This window comes from Hyla sarda, chromosome 2, assembly GCF_029499605.1.
Source record: "Hyla sarda isolate aHylSar1 chromosome 2, aHylSar1.hap1, whole genome shotgun sequence".
In the NCBI taxonomy this organism is placed as follows: domain Eukaryota; kingdom Metazoa; phylum Chordata; class Amphibia; order Anura; family Hylidae; genus Hyla; species Hyla sarda.
The window spans coordinates 444,785,470-444,791,469 of NC_079190.1; the positions used below are offsets into that span (position 1 = coordinate 444,785,470).

Below are 6,000 nucleotides of genomic sequence, written 5' to 3' on the forward strand. Positions count from 1 at the left end.
ATGAAGTTGAGTTGTTCTTTTCTGTCTGACAACAGTGCTCTCTGCTGACACCTCTGCTTGTATATAGAATTGAGCACAGTGGTTTTTCTGTAACAACATGGAAAATTAAAGATAAGCATTTCATTCTATTCCGGTGTGTCAACTCCTACTTGTGAAATCACTGTCTACTACTGGTGGAGGAGGTCCCTCACCTGGGACTGGCACCTGTATACCTGACTAACATCACATGGGCTGTGCTACCTCTACCAGTATTTGATATGCACAGGATAGGTCATTAGTGTCTGATAAATGCAGGTCCAAAATCTGGACGCGGCACCATCACCTTGTAACCAGTGGGGGTCAAGAAGCAGGCTATTTTACACACTGTATGTAACTCCCATATTGGTGAGTGGGGGGGCGGGGGATTTGATTAAAAAAAAAAAAAGGGTACCTGTCAGATCCCACAAAAAAAAAATTTATATGTTACTCAGTACCTGATCTTGACCAAGTACATCAAATTTTTTTGCTTCTATCCTATATTTATTGTAAAAATTCCTCTTTTTATTAGCTCACAGTGTTAGAAATCCTCTCAGGGGAAGGGGGCGTGTCCCTCCCTAGTGGTGGTTGAAGGTGATTGGTGTGTGGTGGGAGGGGGTGTGTCCCTCCCTAGTGGTGGTTGAAGCTGATTGGTGTGTGGTGGGAGGGGCTGTGTCCCTCCCTTGCGGTGGTGGGAGGTGATTGGTGAGTGGTGGGAGGGGCTGTGTTCCTCTCTTGCGGTGGCGGGAGGTGATTGGTGTGTGGTGGGAGGGGGTGTGTTCCTCTCTTGCGATGGCGGGAGGTGATTGGTGTGTGGTGGGAGGGGGTGTGTTCCTCTCTTGCGGTGGCGGGAGGTGATTGGTGTGTGGTGGGAGGGGGTGTGTTCCTCTCTTGCGGTGGCGGGAGGTGATTGGTGTGTGGTGGGAGGGGGTGTGTTCCTCTCTTGCGGTGGCGGGAGGTGATTGGTGTGTGGTGGGAGGGGGGTGTGTTGCTCTCTTGCGGTGGTGGGAGGTGATTGGTGCGTCTGCTCATGCAGCCTCCTACATGAGTTATCTCTTGTCCATGACTCATGGAAAAGCCTGATGCTGCTGCAGGACTAGTTAGTGTCCCATATGGTTAGTGTCCCAGGTATGGAGACCCCTAGTGGTGGGATTTTCAGGGGTTGTTTTCTTTATTAAATGTTAAAAAAAATTTAAACAACCATATTACAAAGGTCTTTCCTTTTTATCAGTAACAAACTCTGACAGTGCCCATTTAATTTTGCAACTTTTTTTTTTTTTTTGGGGGGGGGGGGGGGTTTACGCAGTGCATTTTACGATTAAATTGACATGTATACCTGACTAACATCACACGGGCTGTGCTACCTCTACCAGTATTTGATATGCACAGGACATATTCACTTTATTCTATGGGTCAATACAATTAAAACAATCCCCATGTTTAGGGTAGGGTAACACACAGCGCATTTGCAGCGTATTTCACGGTGAGGATGTGCTGCCAGCAGTTACAGAGCGACTACAGAGCGAGCTCCCTGCTGCGGCAATACAAGCGGACACACAGAGCTACAGGGAGCTTGCTCTGCCCTCGCTCTGTGACTGCCAGCAGAGCATCGGCAGCATCAACTATGGATTGCTTATACAGAATAATAATATGCTATTGCACATAGTGTGACTGACAATCTACTGATAGAACCTTCCTAAGCAGATGGCCTCAGGACTGGCACACAGCAGATGAGGGGGCCTGCAGGGGGCATTTAAGCTGGTCAGACCCCTCCATATATAGTTTTGGGGGTGCCAATCAGGCAGGAGGACTATTCAAGGATATTCAAAATTAAGGTTCTTAAAGGGGTATTCTGGCCATAGATATCTTATCCCCTACCCAAAGGATAAGGGATAAGATGTCTGATCACGGGGGACCTGTGGCTGGGACCCCCCACGATCTCCGTGCAGCACCCACATTCTAAGCCGGGCTGCTGCTCCAGTCTCGGAAACCTCTGTGTTTCCAGGACTGGAGACGTGACGTCCCACCACGTCCCCTTCATTTATGTCAATGGGATAGAGCAGTGGTCTCCAACCTGCGGACCTCCAGATGTTGCTAAACTACAACTCCCAGCATGCCCGGACAGCCGTTGGCTGTCCGGGCATGCTGGGAGTTGAAGTTTTGCAACATCTGGAGGTCCACAGGTTGAAGACCACTGGGATAGAGCTAGACTGCAGTACTCCAGTCATCACAACTAAGGCTGTGTTTATGCTACAGCAGTGGTCTCCAAACTGTGGACCTCCAGCTGTTGCAAAACAGCAACTTCCAGCATGCTTTGACAGCAAATGACATCTTCCTGGACAGACAGGTAACTGGGGATATGCTTCCTGGCCACCCTACTGAAAAGGCTGTGGTTACTATGCAATGTGTCCCTAGCAACCAGACTGTCAGATGAGTCACATGATCATCTCAGAGCTGAAGTGAGTCATGTGATCGTGTTACATTTAGATGGGGGATCTTTTTCTGTATATTTTCGAGACCCCTACTGAGATGTGAGCATGGGCCTCATTCATTTAAAAGAATTTGGTGAACTTTCCCTTTAAGAATAAACAATCTGAAACCGTTACATGCAATTGTTTTCCATATATGTGGCGTTCGGAACGTTCCATTATTAATCATATATGGGGGGGGGGGCAATTTGAAGTTAATACAGAATATAGACTGAACGACTGGAATGCAGTATGAGGTATACAGGCTGCCCTGAGAGTACACAACGCAACGCGACGGACGGAACGCTCTACGGCACACTCGTCCTACTGCGTTTACTGACACCCGTCACGTACCTTGGAGTAATCCGGGTGTATAGACTCCAACCTGATGACAGAAGGGACCGAGGTAAAAACCGGAAGCGGCGGACTCTATGGTAACCCAGCAAACACTTTCCTGCAGGCTAAACCACGCCCCCTATGACTGCAGCCAATCGCTGCTCTCGGGAGAATCAGCCAATCACAGCGCCTTCCTTATCTACGCAGTCACACAAGATGCGTTTATCTTGCTGTGTTTAGCGCTATATACCCGGACATGCTGGGAGTTGTAGTTTTCCAACAGCTGGAGGCACCCTGGTTGGAAAACACTGTACTAGTGTGAACATGTAAGAATAACTGTCAACCCCTTAAGGACCAGGCCAATTTTATTTTTGCATTTTCGTTTTTTCCTCCTCGCCTCCTAAAAGTCATAACTCTTATATTTCCATCCACAGACCCATATGAGGGCTTGTTTTTTGCGTCACCAATTGTACTTTGTAATTACATCACTTATTTTACCATAAAACGTACGGCGCAACCACAAAATATTATTTATGTGGGAAAATTTAATAGAAAACTGCAATTTAGCAAATTTTGGAAGGTTTTGTTTTCACAGCGTACACTTTACGGTAAAAATGACGTTTTCTTTATTCTGTGGTCAATACGATTAAAATGATACCAAATTTATATGCTTTTCTATAATTGTACCGCTTAAAAAAAATCTCAAACCATTTTAACAAAATTAGTATGTTTGAAATTGCCCTTTTATGACCACCTATAACGTTCTCATTTTTCCGTATAACGGGCGGTATGGGGCTAATTTTTTGCGCCATGATTTGTAGTTTTAAAATTTATCGGCAACACTTTTGCATAGGTTTTACTTTTTATAATTATTTTTTTTAAATGTGACAAAAAAGCAGCAATTTTGGACTTAAATTTTTTTTTTACGTTGACGCCGTTCACCGTAGGGGATAATTAACAATATATTTTGATAGGTAGGACTTTTACGCATGCAGCGATACCAAATATGTTTATAAATTATTTTTTTCACTTTTTTGGGGAGGTAAAATGGGAAAAACGGATGATTTACATGTTTATTGGGGAAGTAGATTTTTCTAATTTTTTTTTACGTCTTTTTTTTTACTTAAAAAAAATATTTTTACTTTTTTTTCACACTTTAAAGCACAACTGTCATAAAATTTTAGTGTAATAACTAGGGATCGACCGATTATCGGTATGGCCGATATTATCGTCCGATAATCACGATTTTGGGCATTATCGGTATCGGCAATTATCTTGCCGATAAGCCGATAATGCCCCGCCCCCCGCACCGCCCCCACCGCACCGCGACCGCCACCCCCTCGACCCGCCGCACCGCACCTCCGACCCACCGCACCGCGTCGCACCCCCCACCGTGATGCTAGGCGGTATACCGGTATGGATTTTTTCCCATACCGCTATACCGGTCGGGCCCCTCCCCCACCCTCCGAGTGAATAAAAAAATTAAACTTACCCGTAATGGGGGTGGTCCAGGCCATCCTTCCTTCATGTAGTGTCCGGGGGCGTTCCGGGTGGAGGGTGGTCCGGTCCGGGCTGTCCTTCTTCTCCGGCGGGCCTCTTCTCCACTCCGGGCAGGCTCCGGGCCTAGTATGCTGCATAGACGCCGCTACGCCGTGACGTCAGGTGCGTCGCTGCGCACAGGCGTCACTGCGCAGCGACGTCTATGCAGCGTACTAGGCCGGAGCCTGCCCGGAGTGGAGAAGAGGCCCGACGGAGAAGAAGGACAGCCCGGACCGGTTCACCCTCCACCCGGAACGCCCCCGGACACTACAGGAACGATGGATTGATGGCCCGGAGCACCCTGGCAGGTAGGGGAGAGAAGCGGGTGGCGGCGGCGGCGACAAAAGCCACTGCAGATCATTGATTTAAAGCGCCCGCTTTAAATCAATGATCTGCAGCGGTGTCGCAGGGGGTTAAATAGCCGATAACTTATACCGAAATATCGGTATAAGTTATCGGCTATCGGCCCTAACCTGCACCGATTATCGGTATCGGCCCTAAAAAAACGATATCGGTCGATCCCTAGTAATAACCTGCACACAGCCTTTGTACTGTGTGCAGGTGTTGTGTACGGCAAGTATTTTACCTCATATTTGCAGACTTTCGTGACGCTTAAAAGTGCTTTTAATCAAAGCCACTGACGGTCGGATAGGCGTGGTGCGAGGTACGCAATGCCCCGCCGCCGCCACGCCCACTTTGTATCTCAGTGCTGGGACCGATGTGTGATTGACACACAGGTCCCAGAGCATGCGCTCTTCAACTAATGTAACGTGCGCGCTGCTGTGTGTCATCCAGCAACCGCTCGCTCCCGTGCTCTCTGCACCTAGCCCTGCGCAGGTGCACTGAGGAGGACAATGGCGGCGGGAGTAAGCGCTCGCTGGAGGAGCGAGCGCTTGCTGGATGACGCGCAGCAGCACGCACGTTACATTAGTTGAAGAGCGCATGCGCTGGGACCTGTGTGTCAATCACACAGCGGTCCCAGCACTGAGATACAAAGTGGGCGTGGCGGCGGCAAGGCATTGCGTACCTCGCACCACGTCTATCCGACAGTCAGTGGCTTTGATTAAAAGCACTTTTAAGCGTCACGAAAGTCTGCAAATATGAGGTAAAATACTTGCTGTACACAACTCCTGCACACAGTACAAAGGCTGTGTGCAGGTTATTACACTAAAATTTTATGACAGTTGCGCTTTAATAGTCCCCATAGGGGACTATTCATAGCAATCATTTGATTGCTAATACTGTTCAGTGCTATGTATAGGACACAGCACTGATCAGTATTATTGGTCATCTTCTGCTCTGGTCTGCTCGAGCCAGGTGAGGGTACCTCCGGCTGCCATGCTGGATGATCGAACGCCCTATCTGTATTGATCACGGCATCTGAGGGGTTAATGGCGGACATCCGCGCGATCGCAGATGTCCGCCATTACCGGCGGGTCCCTGGCTGCTGATAGCATCTGGGGCCTGCCGCGCATGAAGCGAACACCGGTCTGGTGCTCAAGGTCATAGCGGAGCATAAATGTACTTCATTGTGCGTTAAGTACCACGGCACCATGACGTACATTTACGTCCATTGTTGTTAAAGGGGTATTCCAGGCCAAAACTTTTTTTTATATATCAACTGGCTCTGGAAAGTTAAACA

At 48.1% G+C, this 6,000-nt stretch overlaps 1 protein-coding gene across 6 annotated transcripts in view; it reads right to left on the reverse strand.

The window, feature by feature from the left end:
- The window catches only part of ARL6 (ADP ribosylation factor like GTPase 6), a 77,816-nt gene extending 74,857 nt beyond the window's left edge, over positions 1 to 2,959 (reverse strand). For 5 of the 6 annotated variants that reach the window (XR_008889067.1, XM_056559320.1, XM_056559323.1 and 2 more), the window contains exon 1: positions 2,838 to 2,959. The gene's annotated coding sequence lies outside the window, so the exon portion shown is untranslated. The remainder of the gene's footprint in view (positions 1 to 2,837) is intronic. The other variant, XM_056559322.1, reaches the window with a different exon arrangement.
- Positions 2,960 to 6,000: the final 3,041 nt, after the last annotated feature.